Raw genomic sequence first — 24,485 nt, 5'->3', positions numbered from 1 at the left:
TTTCTTACCTGCATCCTAAACTCTTAACTTTGCCTCAGTGCCATTTCTACCTATTGCACTAGTTCTGCCCACTAGAGCCAAGTAGAATGTGACTAATTGACTTTTATCTTTTCTTGGAAACAGGTCTCCATGATGTTTCCGAATCTTTTCCAAGTCATAGTGCCTCCACTCTGTAGAGTAGACTGACACATCCAGAATGATCATTGTACTGATATCATTCTTATGGATTTCAGAGTTATTTGAACTGTATGATTTGTGTGACTCTGGGCAGAGTTAATTGTTATTGTTCTTTTGGTTCTGCCCATTGGAACATGATGGCTTTTTCAAAAAAAATTTTCATCACTGCCCATCTTGGATTATGTTTGTGTGTAGCTTATAGCCACTTTAGTAGAATGAATACAAGTCCCTTGAGGGTAGGAATTGGGTCTTTTAAAAATTTTGGTATCTCTGTCACTTATTGTACTGTCCTACACTTTGATAGCTGATATAAATGTTTGTTAAATTGAATAGCTAAATATTTGCTTCCAGACAAAGTCCAAACTGATATGGGAAGGGGAATACATTACAATTTTGTTGTAGTTTGGATAGTCCTCAGATTAAAGCTATTTCCAGAGAGAAGCTTCACTAACACTGAACAAGATTTTCACTTTTAACTGTTGTTACTTTTGAGTGTCTATTCTACTCAGTTCAGAAATCATTTCCTGGCTGCTTTGATTTCCAGACTTGATCTATTGCTGATGGCAAATAACTTTCTGATTTGGATAGCTTGCTACAGTAGAGCAGGCTTAGGAACTAGAGTCAAAGGAGATAGGTTCAAATCTCACCTTTGATGTTCACTAATCCATAAATAAGTCATTTCACTTCTCTGGACCTCAGTTTCCTACCTGTAAAAACTAAGGAGTTAGACTAAACAGCCACTGCGGTCCATTACAGTTTCAGATTTATGATTTTATAGTCTTCCTGGCCGGACATAGGTAGGGCCACTATTCAGGGTTGACTCCAATTCATTCTTCATGCTCATACGATCTTAGTGATACATTGTATTTAGTTAGCCCCAGCCCTTCATGTATCATGCACAGGAAATGAAAGCCTGCCTAAATATCTTGCCATCTAACCTGCCCATAGTTGTGGTGATTCCTGATGTGTTCTCCACCCCCCATCCCCATCCCCTCTGGGAGCAATTCAACCACTAATACTACCATCAGTCCTGGAGAGGCTGTGGCAATCCATTGCCCTGTGCCTCTGTTTACAATCTCTGGGACTCCCTAGATTAAAATTCCTGTTCTGATCATCACTCTCCTGTTTGTATTGTTTCTCTATTTCAATATAAACTCTTTGAAAGAAAAAAAAAAACTGTCTTATATTTGTATTTTTATCCCTGGCATATCCTGGCACAAAGTGTTTAATAAATTTATTTTTCATTTAATCATCCATCTTCCGAATGTCACTTCTTTAATCAAAAACCTTCAGTAGCTCCCCATTGACTACTGAATAAAATATTAACTTTTGAGTCTGCCACTCAAGGCCCTTCATAATTAGACTCTAACCCATCTGTCAAGCCTTATGTCATATTATTCTCCTCCCCTCTTCCTCTCTGTTCACCTTTCTGTCTTTTACTTTTTTTCTCTCTCCTTTTTATTTCGTTCTCTTCTCTTCTCTTCTCTCCTCTCCTTCTCCTACCCAGAGACTCAGCATATTAATGATTTTAGTATGGCCACTCGGTTTAGCCTAAGAGTTACGCTAGTCTTAGCTTTCCTGAAAATTGAGGATATAGATGGGCATATTTGTATGCTCAGCCCTGCCCCCTTTTTTTTTTTTACAGGGCCCAACTGATAGATCACTTCTTCCATGTCAATTTGTCTCTCTACTCAAATTTCTCATAACACTTTGGAAAATTCTTCTTTGTTTTTACATGACCTACCTTGCAAGTGCACATCTCATATATTCACATATTTAACCTGGAACCCAAAGCTCTTTGAGTTTAGGAATTGCATCATTTTTTATCTTTGCTTTCTCAGAAACCTAAAACAGTGTGTTGTATCCAGTAGATTGTTAAAATTGTTCGTGAAATTTAAAGTTTTTCTCTAGCTGCTGTTCCAGTTTTGTTTCTGCTTCTTTGGTATGTATTGGTCTGTATTCTTCCAGTTAGGATTCTTGTGATCTTTTGACTTTTTCACTAGCCGATCCTATCTCTCCTATCTCTGTCCTTGAGTTCTTGAAGTTTTCAGATGATGCTCTCTTATGTATAACTGTATTTTATCCTGAAAGATGTGGAACATTTTACCCAAATTGTCTAGATTATACAGTTATGGTGCATGTGTAATGGTGGTGGATGACTGAGGCTTGGTCATATGACAGCTGCAATAAGTTTCCATTGCTGACTTTGAGATAAGTTTTCCATCAAAGTAACTCCTATGTTTTCAACTGCTTGTCAGTAGTAGTTCTCTCTCTTGCATTTCTTTGCCCTAATCATGAAAATTGTATGATCTGACTGTGTCTGAAGACTCTGGCATGTGCCACATAATATTTAGGTTACAGAGCATAAGCCTGATGGCCCATTCACTATGACAGACATGATCAAGTTTACCATTGAAATATGGAAAATGTGTACAGAAGTCTCTGAAGTCCAGGCTCTAATTAAAATCTTGACTTACGTGAAGTTAGAAGAAAATATTACTGAATTCTCTGTCTAACCTTTAGTAGAATGAAGTGAAATAGTAGCAAGAAGAAATTATAGTATCTTCCTCATGCGCTTTTAATAGTGTGATGCCTTCAGGGAGTATGTTAATAATCTCTTCATAACTGTCCTCTCCTTTTTAGTATTTCTGTCAACCATAATGCTTTGCTTTGTCAGAATGGTGCCTCCTAAAAATTCTCATCTGCCCATCTTGTCCTGGGGTACAGGTGGGGGCAGTTATCAAGTGATTTTCCTTACAAAGTGAGAAGTCCTTGTTTTGGCAGGCTGGTGTTTACTAAAGACTGGTGATTTTTAAAAATTAAAGTAATATAATGCATTCAAACAAACCCAGAATGGTGGTTGAATGTGATGGCATCCTCATTTCTTTCTTCAACAGAAATGCCTTTTTTTAAATGTCCTGTAAATTTAAGATTTTTATTCTTTCTTCACTTTGTTGGTAGCTCAGAAGACCCATGACATTTTTGCTCAGTGGAATAAGTATGGCTTAGATGCAACTGTTTTTTCCAGATGGCTTTGAGACTTTATAGTAAAGAGCATCACAGTGGTCAAAGAGATACATCATGAGATTCCGATCTGGAAGGGATAATGGAGATGCTCTAGCTCTACTTCTTATTTTACAGATGAGGAAACCCAGGCTCAGAGAATTTAAATGGCCTTTCCCAAGTTCATGTTGGTAATAAGTAGAAGAGTTGGAATTCAGACCCTGATTCTTTAACTTCCAAATTATTGTTTTTGCCAGTATACCAGTCTGCCAACCCTTCCTATTAAAAAGATGAATTCCCTGGACATGGCTCTTGTCAACAATGAGATGATTTCAGGCCAGTTCCAATAGTCTTGAGATGAAGAAAGCCATTTGCACCCTGACAGAGGACAGTGAGAACTGACTCTTTTTATTGCTGTTTGTTTGCATTTTGTTTTTTCCCATTTTTTTCCCTTTTTTTGATCTAGTTTTTCTTGTGCAGCATGATGTTTGTGGAAATATGTATAGAAGAATTGGACATGTTTAACATATATTGAATCACTTACCATCTAGGAGAAGGGGTGAGGGAAAGGGAAGGGAAAAAATTAGAACACAAGGTTTTGTAAGGGTGAATGTGGAAAATTATCCATATATATATTTTGAAAATAAAAAGCTTTGATTTAAAAAAAAAAAAAAGAATCCTTGAATCTCTTCTAGCTATGAAGAGGTGGAGTAGTTGGCTTTTAGGCTCTTTATATGTGAACCTTTCTACTACTGTTAATGTTGCTTTGTTATATCAAAGATCTTTGGGGAGGATAGAATTAAGTACAGAAAATGAATAATACCATTGGAGTTGTGGGAGGAGTGGTGATCAGGGAGAAAGAGATTTTTAGAAGTGGTAGCATTTAAAAATGCAATTCGGAGTCATCACAGAACACATTTCACGTTTCCAAAGAAGTATGGATTAATGGGAGTTCATTCTGGTTAAATGGAGCATGTGTTTTGGAAGAGAAAGTTGGATGGATAGTGTGGGGGTTTGAATCAAAACCTTGATTGTCAGACAAAAGAGTTTAAACTTGTGTGAAAGGCAGTTAGGAGCCACAGAAGCCCATTGCTATTGGTTTTGGAAGATTAGTCAGGTAGTCTGCATTAATGGATTGTCGAAATTCAGACTTAGAAATGGTAGCTACTGTTTAGACTAATAAGTGAGTTGCTTTATTAATCTACACATGAGATGATTAAGGCCTGGAAGAAGAGAGCAACTTTAGAAATAAAGAAGCGTATGAGATTTATTGGAAGAAGAAAAACCCAATAGAACTTAGAAATTAATCGCATTTTCTTTCCCTTCCATTCCAAAACTGCAAAATTATGCAGTTTGGAGACATGTAGTATATTTGAAAGGGAAGACTGATTTTCAAACACTTGACTGCATTATAGTGCATTAGCACTAGACAGTCATATGATAGAGAAGCATCTAGACCAATCCACTCATTTGGCCAGTGAGAAAACAGATCCAGAGAACCATAATGGCATGTCACAAGTAGGAAACAGGAGAGTTGGGATTTGAACCAAGGCCTTCTGAGTTCCCAATTTAGCTTTCTTTCCCCCTCCATGCCAATTCCAGTCGTGGGTATCATTATCCCAGTTTTACAGATGAGAAAATGGCAGCTCAGGGAGGTAGATTCCTCCAAGGTTATTTGGCAGAAGTGGGACTAGGCCCAAGATCTGCTGACTGTTAGTTCACTATTCTGTCCACAGCAGCGTGCCGCGGAGCTTGATTTTTTTAATAAATGCATTGAGTGTGGAATGGGGAGCAGTTATGGGAGTGTCTGGTCCTTGCAGACCTGGTATTTAGATTGCAAAGTGTTTCTCTCTGCCAAGTAGAAAGCCTTTCCTCTGAGAATGAACTCTGAATTTCTTAGCGTTAATATTCCCTGCCTAGTAGTAGAATAAGAGGAAGGAACTGAGGGATGAGTTCTCTGCCCTCCTTCTAGGCTTCTTTCACGTGGGGCATCCCCACTTTCTTCACGATAGAACACATACAATTGGCTTTGTGGATGAAAAGCTTTTAAATTTCAGTAGGTTCAAGAGACAGAAATGAAAAAAAAACTTCTACCATTCTGGTGTAGCCCTGATTTTCACTTGAAGAGCCTGATCTGTAAGTGAGGTTTTTAATTATAAATGAGGAAATGGATTCTTCCAGGTGGAAAGCCCTCAGTTCGATTAGCATTTTAATTGCTTGGAAAACAAGCAAACCAGCCTTGCCCTTTCCCTACTCCTCTGCTCTGGTTGACCTCTCTCTTCAGATCATTAGATCTGCTTTCTTTCTGTGTACCCTCGGCTGCGGCTTCAGCCCTCCGGGCAATTGGGGATTGTTTGAATGGGAATTTCCAGGGAGGGGCTGGAATTGACCCGGCATTGGGGCATTCCTAGGATTAGGTGGGAAGGGAGCTGGGGCATTGGAGCTTGGTAATGGGGTGGGGGTAGTCTGTGGGCTGTTGACATATCTATCAGGTCTTTACTCTTCGTGCATTCTTTGCTCCCAGTGTTAATGATCCATGAAGATTTTAGGTCTCTGTTTTAACTTGTGGTGTGGCACTCTCCCAGCTACTGGAAAAAGTGGCATTTTACCTACTTCTTATTCTTATTAAATCAGATAATATTACCCCCTCACTGATAAAAGCGGTCTCTAATGATGTGGGGAGAAGGGAGGGAAGAGTTCCTAACCCCAAAATGTTCCTTTTGCTAGAAAATAACTGAGGTTTCTTCCTGGTATACCCTGAGGTAGCCCAGAGAGTACATGCACCACTCCACTGTCTTTGCCAAGAAAACCTTAAATTGGCTCCCAAAGACTAAGACTGAAAATACCAACAGCAAAAACAACAACACAGGAAAGAATGAATAAACGAATAAGCATTTGCTCACCACAGTGAGCCGGGCACTCTGCTTAAGCACACTAGGGACACTAATAGAACTTGAGTGAGTTCGAATCATACCTTTATGCTTTTATCAGTGTGATCCTGGACACTTTGATTGTCCAATCTGTTTGTGTCTCAGTTTCTCCAACTGTTTAAGATCCCTTTTCGCTACTTAATCTATCATTCTAATGATCTTTGAGTGTGACCGAATAGGAAGCTGTCTAGTTCAGCAAATATCCTGTAAATAACATGGTGTTCATGCTGTGTCTCGTTGGGGAGACAAAATGACACCATTGAAGAATATGTGATAAAGTGGGAAGAATGATGAATTTGGTTTCAGTAGGTTTAGTTTTGACTGGACTCTATTTGTGTTACCTTGGGCAGCCTCAGTTTCTTTATTTGTAAGATGAATGATTGAATGAGCATTTAGTTCCTATATTCATATGATAGCACATACATACTCTAGAGTGGGAAGCTGTTGGGTAAATGTGAGATGAGTCAGGGAAAGCTCTCAGGTTGAAACTGGAATAAGATTTAAAGAAAAGGGAGTGAAAAATCACTTCCTCTCTTTTCCTCTTGTCTTTTTTTTTTTTTTTTTTTTTTTTAAGCATTTTGAGTTTTCCAACACTTACACTTTTCATGAATGACATTACATTTTTTAATTATTCCAGTAACTGAATATTCTTTTTGTCTTAGGATTTGTTTTTCCTCTCCTAGAAGAGACAATGGGCCTACTACCTTGTGAGGGATTGAATATTCTTTCTCTAATAAACAGACTTTCTTTAATGCTTCTCTAAAGCTCACCTCAAAAAAAGTAGGAAACAAATTCTCTATTGCTTAGTTTCTTTTAGAATTTTCTCTCTTACCTTTAAGGATTTGAAATCTAGATCCAAACATAACCTTGTTTTGATTTCCAGTGCACTATGATAGATGTGAGAAGCATCATATAGTGTTGTATCAAGTCAAGGTCTAGGAGTCAAGAAGTTATAGGTTCAAAATCTGCCTTGGACTCTTGGTAAATGGGTGATCCTGAAGAGGTCAAGTCACCCAATGGAATCAAACTCAAACAGAAACAGATCCCTTCAGGCTACAAGTTGACTTTAAAAACCACAAATCAACATTATCTATGTTGTATTTTTATTTATTTTGTTAAACATCTCCCCCTCCCATTTTAATCTAGTTTGGTGTTGCCCAGAAATCGTAATGGCTTCAAGTTTAACAACTATGATATTAACTCTCTGAATCTCAGTCTCCTCCTCTGTAAAATGGAGATGATCATGATGACTTTCTTGTCTACTTCCCAGGGTTGCTCTGAGGTTCAAATGAGATGAACAATACTTTTCCCAGAATCCTTTTGATTTGATTCAACTATTGATGACTTCAAAGAAGCCACATTTCCTTTTGGAAGACTTGGAACAGTCAAAATAATTTGGCTTATTTCCCTCAAATGCTGCTAATAATCACCCAGGTTTGCCAGGCTGTAGCAATAACTGATAAGTTTATTCTCCCAGCTTCATAAAGGTGAAGTACCTTATCTGAGCTTAAACAGGTACTTCCATTTAGTAAAATGTGTTCTGTGATGACTCTGAATTGCATTTATTTTTGTTTAATTTATCATTTTGGTTTTTTGGGAGGCAATGGGATTAAGTGAATTGCCCAGAATCACATAGTGACTGAGGCAGAATTTGAACTCAGATCCTCCTGACTGCACCACCTAACTACCCCCATTTGCCCTGTCTTAAAAGCTCCCATGGTACAAACTCTCCCAGTTCTGGTTGCACTTACTTTTTCATGTTGAGCCAAAATAATTTTATGAATTAGAATTCTTGCTGTGTCCCGGTAGAGAAAATAAGAATCTAGGATTTAAGTTGAAAGGGCATAGAGGTCACCTCTTCAAGATTCATCACTCTATTGATAAGAGTCCAAATCTTTGGATAAATTACTTTGAGTAAATAGCGTCAGGAACCCAAATCTTCTCACTACAGATCTGATGCCCTTAGTACCCTACCTTGAATAGATGAGCCTGGTAGCTGGCTCAATGGACAGAACACTGTGAATTCAGACTCTGAATTCAAATCCAGCGTCAGATTCTTATTAGCTGTGTGACCATGGATAGGTCATTCACCCTCTGTTTAATTCACTTTTCTCATATGTAAAATGGGGATAATAAATAATATCTACCTGCCAGGGTTCCTGAAGGTCACACGAGATCATATTTGTAAAGTACTTAGTACAGTGCGTGGCACAGAGTAGGTGATTAATTATCCTTGTTTTCTCCCTTAATTATAGTGTGTTCTTTATTGGACCTCTCCCTCATCACCTCATTCTTTATTTCTGTACTATGAATTTGGCTCTTGCCAAGACATCCTTTATTGTTGTGATGGAAATTTTTACATCAAGATGGGAAAGCCTATGGATTTAAAAGTAATGCAGTGTATTTTGAAAAAAATAAAAGGCTATTATTTTTAAAAATAGCCCACAACTTAGGGTTATGTAAAAAAAAAAATTTAATGTAGAACTAAGTGTTCAAAGGAATGGCATGGCTGCTTCTGACATCCAAACCCAAGGGACCATTGACCTCCCAGGAAAAGAAAAGGCTTAAAATGACAAGGGCCTTTAGAAAACAAACTCTGTTTCCTTGACTTGTAATGTTTCTTACTCATGTCTGAGGTCCTGGCCCAGCGGGGGGTAGCGGTTGGTCACAGATTTAGTGGTTACTTCCTAAAACAAGATGGGGGCTGGCAGCAAAGCATTGTGCCCCATAAAAAGCCTAAATCAGGGTGAATCTTTGAACTTACAAATCCTATTTCTTACTGTGCACCACTCCATGGAAGCAGGGACTGCAGTAGTCTGTGGTTTAGTGGATAAGTACAATGTACTAACCAGCAAAGGATGATATTTTGGGAAGGGCTTTCATTCCTTAGAGTTAAGGTATCTCTGTGGTTTATCTTGTCATACATTTTTTTCTGCTCCAAATCATAATGCAGAGATGTTTTTTCATCTTGCCCCTTAATCAAGACCATTAATGACTGGCTTTAGAGTATTCTTAATTGGCCACAGCTATTCATCCCCACCCTCTAAAAATAATTATAAGACCATAGATTTAGAGCTGGAAAGGATGTTAGCAGTCATTTAGCCTAGCCGGTCCATTTTATTCATGATGAAACTGAAACCCAGACCAAGTTAAGCAATTTATTCAAAGTCTCACAGATGATAAGTGGGCAGGATTTGTACCCAGGTCGCTGTGACTTAATGACAGTTGGTCAATCAAAGCCCAATTCTCCTCTGTAACAGTCACATTGTTTCAACCTCCCAGCACCATCCTATTTGTAGAATCCAATGATTTTACTTTGGACTCTGCCCTTCCAGGGCATATTTATTTCATCCCCTTAAAAAAAATTAGCTATTTGCATAAGCCATTTCATAACATGCTATTCCCAACACAGACACTTTCTTTCTAACCATACTCTTTCTTGACTGATCAATTCTTTCTACTCATCTGAAGTTCAGGAACTTGTGATGGGTTGTTATTAAATGTTGACTTATAATTTTAAAAATATGTTTAAGTATATGTGTGGGTCTTTATATGTATTTGACAGAAGAGGGAGGGAGAAAAGGATGCAAAAGAGAGGTATTTGAGCAAAGCTCTGGAATTTTTGACCAAATGAAGGATTTCCACGCTGTTTTAGTGGTTTGATTTTCCTTCCTGACCCATGATGGTGATTTATTTGGTGACTTTGGGTGAAGACCTTAATTTCCTGTCCTTCCCCATCTGTGCCCAAGTGTTCGTGTTTATAAATCACAACATATGGATAGGTACAGATGGAGCGATGTTTCTTTGAAGGGAATCAAGTCTGTCTTTTCTTCCCTACCCTCTCTGCCTCCCATCCTCTGTTTCCAAAATAAACAGACCAGGGAACAGAATCCTCCCAGAGGTTCTCTCTCCCTCCCCCACCCTCACCTCTATTCCCTGTTTTATCAACTTAATCACCAGCCTCTGTATGAAACCAGGTCAAAGTCTTCAAACCACTTCATTCCCTCCCCACTTTGGACCCTTTTCCCATGAGTCCCTGGGTTGTCTCTAATTTGCCCCCCTCTTTTTGGGCAGCCTCTTAGAAACTTAGCTGGTCATCTCTCTTTCCTCTCTCCTCCCTCTTGTTTTTAAGTGGTGATTTCCTTTCCCACAAGGCCTGATTTTCCAGGGCTCTGACTCGCTGCTCCTGGTCATCCAGGGGAGGATTGGTTCTGCTCCTCTCCTCCCCCTTCTGTTTTGGGAACAGATGTGGTTATGGAAATGGGCTGGAAGGAGGCCCCTAGAAAGCCCAGTGCCATCAGCTGAGCCGGTCCCATCTACAAAAGGTCCATTAAAGGGGAAAACGAAACAAAACAAGAAAGGGGATGCTCTGGTCCAGCATCTTGCCCCTGCCAGAAGTTTTTTATGCAATCCACCCACCATTTCTTTCCAATACACTTTACCTCTTAGACCTAATTGGATTGAGGGGAGGAGGAGAGTGGGTGGAGAGAACATGAGGAATGTATGCCTTTAGGGCAGCTGTGTTTGCCTTCTGTGGTGCCTTCCTGTGCCTTTTTGGCCAGAAAACTCCAGAATGACAGAACTGATGAATGAAAGAACCTCCCCCTGGACAATCTAGGCTAGTTCCACAACCTGAGGAGAGTGCTAATATCACAAATTTTGGTGATTTTGTAAGATTTACAAAGTCCTCATAAATGTTTCCATTTCACAGATGGAGAAACTGAGGCCCCAGTGAGGTGAAGGGAACTTGCCCAAAGTGAATCTATAGCTATAGGTTCTATAACTTCATATCCAGGGCTGTTTTCACATCGAAGGCAGGGATTCATGGTTTACAGTCTGTGAATTTGTTTTTTTTAAAATTTGTTAACTAGTTGTTAGCTACGTGATAACTAGTTTTTCAATATAAATCATTTCCTTGCAATTTCATGTATTTTATGCGTTGAACAACATTATGTTGAAAAAGGATTCATGATAGAAACACAGTTAAAAATCAGCGTTGAATGCACAGATTCAAGACAATTCTAATAGACTTGGGATGGAAAATGTCATCCTAGAGAGAGAGAGAGAGAGACGATTGTAGAGACTGAATGTGATCAAAGTATAACGTTTTCACCTTTTAAAAAGTGTTTGTTTTTTTCTTTCTTGTGTTTTTTTCCTTTTGGTTTGATTTTTCTTGCATAGCATGACAAATTTGGAAATATATTTTAAAAGATTACACATATTTAACCAATATCAGATTGTTTATTGTTTGGGGAAGGGGGGCAAGAGAGAGAAAAGGTTGGAATACAAAGTCTTACAAAAGTGAATATTGAAAACTGTCTTTGGAATTTGGAAAAATGAAATACTATTGAGAAAAAAAATGACAATGGTTAAAAATAAAGAATCAATGCTTGTCACAGGGCGCAGCACATGGTAGATGCTTGATAAATGGCTAATATTGGTTTTCAAGTTATTGTGGTTAAGGAATTCTAGTGATTGAAGGGATTTGTGATTCAGGTGTTTTAAACAGAAGTTGTTTAGTAACAAAACACTTTGCTTACATCTAAACTATGAGATTGGTGATGGGCAGTGCTGGAAGTGAAAGTTATTTGAGTTGAGTTCTAATCTCACAGTTCTATACTCTGAAACATGGAATGGTGGGGGTGGAGAGTAAGGGCCAGAGATTTCTTATCTGTAAAATTAACAAGCATTTAAACAACTGACTATGTGCCAAACTCTATGCTAAATGCTAGTGATATATAAGCAGAAACAGTAAATACATATAAATCAAATACACGTGAAGACCCCCTCAAGAAGCTTCCACTCTAATGAGGGAGCCAATCAATTTAAATCAGAAAATACAAGATAAATATTGGGAGTGGTGAGTTAGAGATCATACAGTAGATCATCTAGTACAACCCAAGATTTTTTTTTTTTTTTTTTTTTTTGCTTTGGCATTTAAGTTGCTCACCAACTGCCTTATTCTTATCTTTCCAATCTTCTTGATCTATTTGTTGTTCTTCACAACCCATCTCCTCTCTTCTTGCCTTTGTATTAATTCTTTCCCCTCCTAAGATGCAACTCCCCTCTCCCTGACCCCAAACTCTGACAAATCCTTGCCTTTACGTCATGGCTCAAACACCACCTACTCCACAAGTCCTTTTCTGGTCCTCTCCTCCATCCATTCTTGTGAAATCCAGCTTTAAATCAATGGTCCCAAGTTGGGCCATTTTCTTAAGGCCCGTTTCACTGATAGCCACCCCCACAAAGGTTTTCTTGACCACCAACAAATGAAAACGATCACCCCCACTTCATGTCACCTAATCTCTAGCATTCTACCTTATGTAACATGTCAAAACTCATCTCTCCTCCCTTTCTCTCATAGTGGATTGGTAACTCCTAAGAACCCCAACACCCAGTATATATTCTTTCATAGAGAAGGCACCTAATAATTGTTAGCTGAATTGAAGACCCTCCTGGGCCTTGAGTTTGCAGCTATAGTGATATGAAGAAGTATGTTTTCGAGGGGATTTAAATATCCTACTTTTGTAGGGAGAAAAAAAATCAATACAGGCTTTTAAGTAATTTCTACCACGTGGCTGTTTCCCAAAGGAATTGATTGACACCATGAACAAAGGCCTGGGATTTCAATCTATTGATGACCTGTTCTATACCCACTCAGACGTGAGTGAGTGAGTGAGTGAGTGTGTGTGTGTGTGTGTGTGTGTGTTTTGTGGGGGGTCCAGGAGAGGTGAGGGGCAGTCAATTTCGACTACCAGGTTTGCTTATCATAATGCGACAAACTTCTCTTAATGTCCAGTTTTTCACTAATGAGTTTTTCAGAAGTCTCCTGAATTTAAAGATAGTCCTGGTGCTAACCCCTACCAGAGGATTACTTTCTGCAACCATTGGGAATGAGATCAATAATGTTTCAGAGGTGGGTTGGGACAGGGGCATCGATTTTTGACATCACGTTGTCCTGTGGGTAGACATGATCACAAACATCAGGAAATCATCAAAAAACAACTAACCCCAAGACAATCTGAAAATGCTGCTCTAAGTGAAATTATCCAAAGCAAAGTACCGACTTTATGCATCCTGTGGTAGGATGTTATGCTTAGTGTTTGCTGGAGTCATTGCTGTTAAATGTGAGTGTCAGAAATATTTCTCCTCCTCCCCCAAGGTCAAAGCAACACATTTTTAAAGAAATGCCTACTATGTGCCTTGTTCTGTGCTCATAGTTATGCAGGCAGTGGGGGAAGGAAATTGAACAAAAATCAGAAAAGACTGCTGAATTTGAAGTCATGGAACCCAGTTTGAATTGCTGTCCCATCAGTTATCTCCTGTGTGACCCTGGACTCAAGTCTCATAAGCTCTCTTCACCTCAGTTTTCTTATCTATAAATTAATTATATGTATGTAATTATATAATGTATATAATTATAATTATATAATAATATAATTTTAAAAACATTTGGACTATGGTGATCTCAGCAGTCCCTTTCATCCCTTGAATTATGATTCTAGCTCCTTTTCTGGAGAAAAAAAAAAGATATCCTTTTCTGGGATAAAAAAATTCACTCAGAAAACAATCAGAGATTCTCAAAAGATGAATTGTAATCATGTTTGCTAGATGGTCTGGCTCAGGTAAGATGGGCTTTAGGAGTTCAGAGAAGATAGCTTGAGTATACAGCTTATTTACTCTTAGTGGGTTTGGGGGAGACATTGCTAGCTTCAGTGATTTGCCCAGGGTCATATAGCCAGAAGAGACAGACACTGACAGACAAAGGAATTGATTGACACCATGAACAAAGGCCTGGGATTTCAACATATTGATGCCCTGTTCTATACCCACTCAGACGCATGTGTGTGTGTGTGTGTGTGTGTGTGTGTGTGTTTTGTGAGGGGTATAGGGGAGGTGAAAGACAAGACAAAGAAAGGAAAAAAGGGACTGAGGAGGGAGGGGAGGAAAGGAGGGAAGAAAAAAAAAGAGGGAAAAGGAGTAAAGAAAAGGAAGGAAAAAGATGGGGAAAAAGGGAGAGAAGAAGAAAGATCAGTCTATCTACTGTGTGTTAGACATTGTGCTAAGCTTTGGGGATGGAAATACAGGCAAGCAAGATGGTTCCTGCTTTCAAGGGGCTGACATTCTATTTGGAGAAGGTCCCACATAAGGGGAGCTGGAGTAGATAGCATGAGACAAAACACACAATCATTATTTGAAAATAGCCAGAAAGTGAGGTGAAGATCTGGCTGCAAGCATGATACAAGGTGGGCTCATAAGATGAAGTCCAAGAGTTCCCATGGGGATGATGGTCAGAGAGTGGGTGACACAGATTGGAGATTTCTGGGAAAGTGTGTGTTAGAAATTGAACGGAAACTCCGGCCTTTCTAACTTAGGACAGCTCTGTGCCATGCTGCTTATGGTGGATATCTACATTATTGTATCATACATTGGCTTTTTCTTTGTCCTGGAAATTTAGGTTATCATGGATAATCAGGGATTTTATGATATCCCTCTGCATGTCATTCTAATGCTTTAATATAAAAGGTTTTATTATTTTTAACAAGAACAAATACAAACACTTTTCTTATATCTACCTTGTGACATAAAGAGTACAACTGGACTGCTCAGATTCACAATCCCAAAAGTCATAGAGTAAGGACATTGGTAGGGGCATCTAATATTTGGGGCAGTGGATAAAGCTCTGGAGTCAGGTGGACCCAAGTTCAAATTCAGCCTCAGACACTTACTAGCTATGTGATCTGGGGCAAGTAATTTAACCCTGATTGGCTTTAGAAAAAAAGAAAAAGATGAGGGCATTGGCTTAATGAGGCATTATATGTCACTGTATTATTGAGTCACGGTTTTACCTTTTAATCTCAAAAAGCGAAATCTGTCATGGTTGCTTATAATACTTTCAGTTTGTGCCTTACTTTTGTTTAATAAAGATCCCCAAGTTTCTGAGCTTCCTTGCTGATCTCAAAGCCAGGAGGACTCCACCTCTGAAATACTTTGGCTGTGTATCTTTGGGCAAGTCAAGTACCCCCAAAGGTGCTCTAGGAAAAGTCTTAGGACTATAGGAAACAAAGGCTGTGCTGATGAACACTATGGGGAAGAACATCATAATTCTGGGAGTTCCTTTCCCCAATGCAATTGCAGGTGATGTCCCTATGTGTCTTCCTTGGTTGGGTCAGAGATGTAGAGCTTGCAGGGTGACTTCAGCAGACATTAAACCCTCATTTTTTTTTTTTTTCAATTAAGAAAATTGAGTTTCAGGGAATTTAAGGAACACTTCCCATATCCCCGCCTCCCTCCCTCATTCTCACTTTCATACAAGTGTTGTCTTAGGCAGTATTCGAATCCAGGTCCTCTTCTTCCAGAGCCAGCCGTACCACCTCATTTTTTCAGGCTTTAGCTTCTTAGATTAAATTGAATTCCACAGCCTATGCCTAAGAACAAATCATGTACATTGCATTGCCAAGGCACCAGAGCCCATCTCTCTGATTGTTGCTCTGCAGCACAGTAATTTTGAATCTGCTTGTAGTTTGTCTCTTTTGTCTTGTTGTCTTGAAGCTGTGCTGCTACATAATGCATGGTGATTTTATTTTTCAGTGGATATCGGACTTAGATATCTAAATAGCAAATACTCCAAGACTGCTGCGTTAACAGTATAAAGTGCTGAGTCTGATGAAGCCCCTTGTCTTTAAACTGCTCAGAAAAGAATCTTATGGCATTTCTTTCGAAGAACCGAGGAGGGCATCTCACATTTCTCATTGTTAGTTACCTTTGTACTCCTTGTAATCTGCTTCCTCTTATACCAGTTCTCAGAGATCTGAGATCAGATCAGAATGTTTCCTCCGATAATACAGAATGTAATCCTTCTGGGTCTGTCCGTGTCCTGGCAGCCCCCCATGGGTGGGGTGGGTATTTTGAGAGAGGACTTCAGCCACTATATTGCTTTCTTCTGCTATCAAGGAGTCTCATGAAGGACTAGGAGTGTTCACCTGTTATTTCTAGCCCTCACTATGTGAAAGGCTTATTTTCTCTTCTAATCTCTGCTTCTCTGAATTTCTCAGATTTCTTTCACTCCTGTCACTTGCCTCCATATATATAGATTATGCTATATGAATGTATGTGTATATATATACACACATATGTAAAGAGATAGATAAATTGAGGTGCCTTTTGCTGTTTAGTCCTTTTCAGCTGTGTCTAACTCTTCAGGATCCCATTTGGGGTTTTCTTGACAAAGATACTAGCATGGTTCGCCATTTTCTTCTCAGCTCATTTTACAGATGAGGAAACTGAGGCAAGTGAGATTAAGTGATTGTCCAGGATCACACAGGTAATAAACATCTGAGACCAGATTTGAACTTGGGTCTTCCTGAGTTTTGCCCTGGTCTTTATCCCCTGTACCACCTCGTTGTTCCCATAGGTATCTTGAGAATGTGAAAGACTTTGAGGTCATCTATCACCTTCCCGACTCCTGTCACCTGTCCATTCTACCACCTCGCTGCCCCAGAAATTAACTACACACCCTGTAAGGAGTAAGCTCTCACTGGCCGGTGTCTCCATTACATACATATAAATGTAAAAAGGAAAAAAATATATGTATATATGCTAATAAATGGAAAATATATATAAATATATGGTAATTTCAGAGGGCTGGAAGAGAGACATTAGCATCTGGAACAAGACATGAAGGATCATGAAAAGCCTCATGGAGGTGGAAGCTGATTCGAGCTGAGCTTTGGAAGCTAGAGATTCTAAGAGGCAGAGGTAGGGGAGGAATTCAGCGTAGACATGGAACACAGCCTACACAGGACCGTGAAATGTCATGGGGGAGCAGGAGCAAGAAAGCCAGTTTGCTTTGGCTGCAGAATGTGAATCAGTCAGTAAGTGTGCTGTGAGCTGATTTTAGAAAGGCCTGGGAAGATTTACATGAACTGATGCTGAGCCAAACAAGCAGAATCAGGAATACATTGTATACAATAACAGCAAGAATGTACCATGATGAACTCTGAAAGACTTGGTTCTTCTCAGTGGTTCAGTGATCCCAAGCAGTCCTAATAGACTTCAACAGAAAATGCTGTTTGCATGGAGAAAAAGAACTAAGACTGAATGTAAATCAACACATGCTATGTTCACTTCTTTTCTCTTTTTTTTTTTAAATTTCTCCCATGATTTTTCCTTTTTGCTCAGATTTTTCTCTCCCAATGTGATTCATAAAGCAATGTGTATTAAAAATAAATTTTCTGAATAGAGGAAAAAAAAATAAGTGTGTTTTAACTATCTGCTGTGTGCCAGGGAGCACTTGATATTAAGTGCACAGATTGGAAGAGAAACCAATTCCTGGCTCAAGTTGCTTGTGTTCAACTAGGAGAAATAACACACACACATACACCAAGATTAATACAGAATGTGTAGACAGGAAACAGAAATTTCAGAAGAATATGACACATGTTAGGAAAGACTTCTTGTGGGAAGGTTGAGCTGAGTTTTCAAGTGAGCTAAAGGCTCTAACAGGTAAAAGTGAAGAAAGAATGCATTCCAAGCATGGAAGGGAGATACATGTGACGACCATCTGGTAGACCAGTTGGCTAGAGGGTAGGGGAGCATTGTACCGGCTAAGGTATTGGTGGTGTCATTCAGGAGCTTCCCACCTTATCTGATATACTTCATACTTTATCATTTTCATTTCTTATTGTTTAGGTGTTTGCACTTTTGTCTGACTCTTAGTGACCCCATTTGGGATTTTCTTGATAAAGATACTGGAATAGTTTGCCATTTTCTTCTCGAGTTCATTTTACAGATGGGGAAACTGAGGCAAACCTATTTAAGGGCCCAGGATCATACAGGTAGTAAGTGTGCAAGGCTAGATTTGAACTCGGGAAGATGAGTCTTCCTGACTGCAGGCCCAGCACCCTATCCCCTATGACAGGCTTTGAATGGGGAAGTGCCACATTTGTGTGCTGCACTAGGGGGCTTTGCCCGTTTGTTTTTGGCAGGGGAGTGACGTGGTCAGGTGAGTGCTTTAGGAAGAGCACTGGCCGTTGGAGTGGAGGATGGACTCCGTAGAGAAAGCTTGTGAGGCTGAGACCCGTTAGGAAGCTGTTACAGTACTCAGGGTGAGATTCGGGGGAGGTTTGCCTTAGGCTTGGGGCTTTGAGAAGGGACTGTGTAACCCAGGGCAGAAGCCCCTTGGCCCCCTTGGATTTTAGTTTCTTTATTTAAAAAATGGCAGAGTTGGATTAGCTGATCACTGAGGTTCCTTACCCCGCTCTAAATCTCTGACCTATTAACTCTTCAGAGGATAAATGCAAAAGACACACAGGCCATACTCAGCAGGGTTGCAGAGGGTCACTGAGTCCCTTCTACCTCTAAGGTCTGTGATCCCCTTTTGTCCTACCTTCCTTCTTCCAGCAGTGAGTAGATGTGTTTAAAGGAGGATACTTTCTAATGTAATGTGATCACCTATAGATATCTCTGTCCTAAAAAAGATCTCTATCTCTGAACAGACAGCTCTTGTGTTATTCAAGCGATATCACTGACTTTTCCTAGGCCAGTCTCGAGACTTGGGTTGTCATCTTTGAAAGGGAAAGGAACATTTCCGTAAGCAGGAATCATAAGGAATTATGAAGGTAGTTGTTACTCTGCTGGATATTTATCAGCTATAACTTGCTTTAGTTGCAGATAATGATAATGTTGCCTTTTTTAGAGGCTTTTTACCCTTCAACAAAGTGTTTTCCTGGTCTGAAGCAGGCAGTAGCACTATTTCATACCAGGAAAAACTGAAGCTTGGGAATGGTGGTCAATGATTAGTCTAGGGCCACACAAGAGAAGGTAGCAGAGCTTGCTCAAGAATCCAGTCCTTTGTTCTTGCTCTCTCATGCTTTCTTCTAAAAAGGCTGTTCTAGACAATTTTCAAATGAAGAAATTAAAATCATTTCTATCATGAAAAAATGTTCTAAATCACTATTGATTAGAGAAATGCAAAATAAGGTAATTCTGAGGTACCTCTCAAATTGGCTAAGATGACAGAAAAGATAATGATGAATGTTGGGGAGATGTGGGAAAACTGGAACACTAATGCATTGTTGGTAGAGTTGTGAACTGATCCAACCATTCTGGAGAGCAATTTGGAACTATGCTCAAAAAGTTATCAAACTGTGCATACCCTTTGATCCAGCAGTGTTTATATTGGACTTATATCCCAGAGAGATCATAAAAAAGGGAAAAGAACACATATGTGCAAAAATGTTTGTAGCAGCCCTTTTTGTAGTGGCAGGGAACTGGAAACTGAGTGAATGCCCATCTGTTGGGGAATGACTAAATAAATTATGGAACATGAAATTATGAAAGATTACACAAGAATTGACCGGCAGAATGATTTCAGAGAGTCCTGGAGAGACTTACATGAACTGATACTAAATGAAGTGAGTAGAACCAAGAGAACATGGTACACAGCAACAAGATTATATGATAATCAGAGCATGTAGCTCTTTTCACAGTGAGGTATTCAGGCCAGTTCCAATGGTCTTGTAATGGAGAGGAATCATCTACACCCAGAGAGAGGACTGTGGGGACGGAGAATGGAACACAACATAGTATTTTCACTTTTTTTGTTGTTTGCTTGCATTTTGTTTTCTTTCTCATTTTTTTCCTTTTAGATCTGATTTTTCTTGTTCAGCATGATAATTGTGGAACTATATATGGAAGAATTGTACGTGTTTAACATATATTGGATTGCTTGCTGTCTGGGGAAGGAGGTTGGGGGAAGGAAGGGAAAAGGTTTGGAACACAAAGGTTTTGCAAGAATGAATGATGACAACTATCTATGCATATGTTTTGAAAATGAAAAGCTTTATAAAAAATAAAAAAAAATATCAAATCCGAAATAAACAAACAAATAAAAAAGCTGTTCCAAATGGAATTTGGCCAGGTCAGCCATACAGTTCTGATTTGCATTGAGACATGTCCCTTGAACCCTTTGGGTTCAAGACACATTCCTTTCATTTATTACCTGTGTCACCTTGCTCAAGTCAGCTGACCTGACCAGGGTCTTAATGTTCTCATCTATAAAATGTGAGAATTGAACAAGAGTAAAGGCCAGAGTCTGGCCAGAAGGCCAGAGTCAGATTAAAATGCAGTTAGGCAATGTTTAACAAAAAATAAAAATAAAAATTTTTGTTGTTGAGTTGTTTTTCAATCAGAGTCAACTCTTTGTGATCCCATTTGGGATTTTCTTGGCAAAAGTACTGGAGTGTCTTCCACTTCTTTCTCCAGCTTGTTTCACAGAAGAGGAAACTGGAGGCAAACAGGGTTAAGTGACTTGGCCAGGGTCACACATCTTGGAATATCTGAGGCCAGATTTGAACTCAGGAAGATGAATCTCCTGTTCTAAGTCCAGTACTTTATCTACTGAGCCATATGTAGAAAAAGATAAATTGTAGTTTTTCTAAGTCAATATACTATTGGCAGTATCCATTTCTATTTGAGTTTGACATCACTGAACTAGAGGATTTTTGAGGTCCTTTCTAGCTCTAAATATGATTCTATAATCCTATGACACCATCTGGTTCATCTTCCTCATTGAGGAAATTGAAAAAAGGGGCATCATTTAAGATAAAACATATAATGTGCCATATCTTAGATTTCTGTATTCTTCACCATGCCTTACACAGTGGCCTGTGAGAAGCTGGGATTTGTTGACTGTCTCAGGCAGAACTCTGAGGTCCCTTCTCCCTCTGCTTCCTCCCTTTAAAGTCACTTTTCTAAGATACCTTGTGCTCCCCACATGGTTAGTCATTTTCATAGCTTGAAAGGAAGCAGCAGAGCATGAGGAGAATTTGGTTCCTCTGAGACCTCAATCAGGGCTGGGAGAGAGGGGAAGAAGGTTTCAGATTCCTGAATGAAGAAGTGAGTTTACATCATCAAGCTGCCCTCAAGTTCTCAACTTTCCAAAAATTATAGTCTGCTTGATGAACCATCTGTTCTAGGCAGCTTTGCTTCCAAAGTGACCGCTCTCTTTGATTGATCTACAGTGACCTTGTTTGTCCTGAGGTTGTCCTGAGGAATCCATTCTTTGTAGTGAGATTCCTGAGCTCCAATCTCTTAATTTTTGGAATAAAGTCAGTACCAGCCCCTCTTCATTTCATAGTAGATGAATTCCTTGAATTATGACAGTAAACTCAAATTTTCTTTTTAAATTTGGGGGTAGGTTAGGTTTTAGATTTGGATGTCAGAATTTCTTTATTTTGTGGATGGAAAATGAGGATAGCATGAGACTATCATGTAATAGGATAGAAGAAGCACTAGATGGGCAATCAGAGGACATGTATCATGGTCTTGATTCTGTCCCTTAATAACTGTGTGACTTTGGGTAAATCATTTTATCTTGTGGGGCGCGGTGGATAGAGTGCCAGGCCTGGAGTCAGGAAGACTCATCTGAGTTCAAATCTGGCCTCATACACTTAGTGATCCTAGGTAAGTCAGGATTAACTTTGTTTGCCTCAGTTTCCTCATCTGTAAAATGAGCCAGAGAAGGAAATGGCAAGCCAGTATCTTTGCCAAAGAGACCCCAAATAGGGTCAGAAAGAGTTGGACACAACTGAAACTGATTGAAGGACAATAGCAAAAGCCTTGGACAAGTCACTTAGTTTGTCTCAGTTTCCTCCACTATAAAATGGGTATAATGATAGTACTTGACTTTTAGGGTAGTTATTAGAATCAAATGAGATAATATTTGTAAAGCACTTAGGAAAATGCCTTGCACAGAGGAGTTGCTATCTAGAAATGCTAGCCATTCTTTCTATCTTTTCTATGTGCTTCAGTTACCCAAACTGAACCATTTAGGCAATACCATTTGTGCTTTTTACCTTTGACTCTATGATCATGGAATTCTACAGATTTAAGTTTGAAAGAAATCCTAGAAATCAATCTAGTTCAACTCTTCTGATTTTAAAGATGAAGATCCTGAGGCCCCAAGAAATGCAATGAGTCATGTAGTCTGCTGGGTGGAAGAACTGGATTTTACACAAGATCCTCTGACTCCGAACCCCAAGTTCTTTCCATTTTGTGAAGCTCTCCTTAATTTGGCACTATATAACTAGAAAAAGCACTATTATTGTAAAATACATTATTATTGAGACCTGCTTTGGGGGATTCTTTGATTTGCATAAGCCATTATATAGTGGAAAAAGCTCTGGACACATAATCAAGAAAATCTAGGTTCATGCTCAGTTCTACCACTTATTAGAAATGTGAATCTTGTGTCTGGGACAGTCTCCCATTTGCAAAATGAAAATAATCCTACTTGTACGACCTATGAAACCGGGGAATTGGGAAGAAAAAGCTTTGTAAAGTTTACAGGTCTGATAGAAATGGGAGTTGTCCTCTGTTTTTTTTTTTTTTTTTTATTGTGACCTGCATAACCTGGTTTCAGAACTCAAATCAGTAGCGCTGCCTTTTCTTCCTTTACCCAAGCGTTTGCTCCTGCTTTCTGAGGGAGCAGAGCCGTCAGCACGAGACCCCCTGTACTAAAGCATACGTGTCCACATTGGGTGGAGAAGCAGGGCCTTCAGACTCTCCAGCTCATCGGTGGGCAGGGTGTGGGCTGCATCCTCATGTTTACGAAAGCCACTTCTAACCATGGAGAGCTATTTAGTATGCACTGGTGGGCTTCTACAGCAGAAACAAGACCCATAGGAAGGTACCAGTGACTTTGGCTGTGGGCATTAGGGCTTTCCTTCCGAGTTAATGTTGTTCTGTAACCAGCGCAAGGCCTTTGATATGAAAAGAAAAGGGCGATATATTCTGTATCATGGCCTCCGTCTCAGCAGGAGCTGTTTCTTAATCATCTTGGTGTCTCTTCCCAAGCAGTCCAGGGAGGCTCTGCATGGGAATTGCTCTGGGCCCCCCTCGCCGAGTTCTCATTTCATCTTGAAGTTGACCTTAGCTCGGGATGGCAGAAGCTGGAGTGGGTTGGAGAATCTCTAGTTGATGAGGCAGCCCTGACACTGGAAGAATGGGTGTGGGCCTTTGGTTCCTTAATTAGCTGGAATTCCATCTTCCTTACACCCCCCTCCCCTTTCTGAGCTGAGCACTCATTTAGGAGATAATGATACCTCCAACCAGCACAGCCGACATCTAGAAACCTCCCTGGGCCTTTGTGGGAGTGGCTTCTCAGCTGGGACTTAGCATCCCCATGTATTATTCATAGAAAAGAATGCATATTCTCAAACTAGAATTGTTGCCAGGCACTGAAGCCAGGGCTGCGCGGAGTCCCCCTTGTATCAATATTAACATTCTGAACATTAATAAGATCATGTCACATTCTCTGAAAAGCCAGATTAGATTTAAAAGGGGTAGAAAAAGAGAGAGTGGAGTAAAATAAATTTCTCTAAATGAAATGCTTTACAAACAAATGGCTTAGCAGCACACTGCGGAGCAACTTTTATACTGCCTGGAAAACTATTACTCCCTTTATGGATGTGACCGCAGCTGAGTGGGAAGCATTTTTTATTTTGTGTAAGCCCAGAAGCTTCTGAAGTACCCCCCGAAGCAGTTACTCGAGGTGGAGCTAGAGAAGCAAGCAGGGTAGGGACTGGTGGGAACCTGGGACGCCGAGTTAGGAAGACAGTGAGTTCGATGATCAGAGGTTGAGAGTTGGAAGGGACCTTCAGGGTGATTACAGCCTTCTCCCTTGGGGCTCAGCTTTGCCCTTGACTCTTCCCTGTATGAAGACAACACTGGGGTGGAGGGGACTCGAGGAGGACCTTGGTTGAACTTATGGGAGGACTTGGGCAAATACTGCATCCTACCTTATAGGGAATGCTTACCTTGGTGAGAGAATTCATTGAAACATAGTGAAAGGCAGCACGAAGGATATAATGAAAGGAATGCTGGATTAAGAGGCAAAGTGTAGTCACATTACTGGTTCAGTGACTTACTAGCTGCTAGATGTTGAGAAGTCATTTAATGTCTTTAGGCCTCAGTTTCCACATCTGTAAAACTGAGGAAGGTTAGACTAGCCAAGCTTTTGAGCTTGATCCTTTCTGCCTTTAGAAAGTCCCAAGCAGGACAGAGCTGTTCCTAAGGTTTTATACATTGGAGCGATTGTTCTGGAACCCTATTTTTTTTGGTGGGGAAGGGCATGTTATTGCTGTGTACATTGGATGGTAAGAACTGACTCAAGATATAATAGGCAGGAGAGGAAGAGGAAAAAGAAGAGGAGGAGGAGGAAACACAGTAAAATATGATCAGTGCTCATGTTTATGCAATTGGTACTTAAAGCCTTGATGATGCAACTCCCCTCCCATTGGTCCATTCATTCTACAGCATTTATTAAATGCCTAACATGGAAACTGTATTAGGTATTCTTCCTCTTCCTCTTCC

At 39.8% G+C, this 24,485-nt stretch overlaps 1 protein-coding gene across 2 annotated transcripts in view; it reads left to right on the top strand.

Annotated features, from left to right (window-relative positions):
• The window catches only part of VAV2 (vav guanine nucleotide exchange factor 2), a 446,728-nt gene that overhangs the window by 154,882 nt on the left and 267,361 nt on the right, over positions 1-24,485 (top strand). The window lies entirely within an intron of this gene.

Source organism: Antechinus flavipes, chromosome 2, assembly GCF_016432865.1.
Source record: "Antechinus flavipes isolate AdamAnt ecotype Samford, QLD, Australia chromosome 2, AdamAnt_v2, whole genome shotgun sequence".
Taxonomy (NCBI): Eukaryota; Metazoa; Chordata; class Mammalia; order Dasyuromorphia; family Dasyuridae; genus Antechinus; species Antechinus flavipes.
The sequence above is the reverse complement of the archived record's forward strand: the minus strand, read 5'-3'. Positions and strand labels throughout refer to the sequence as shown.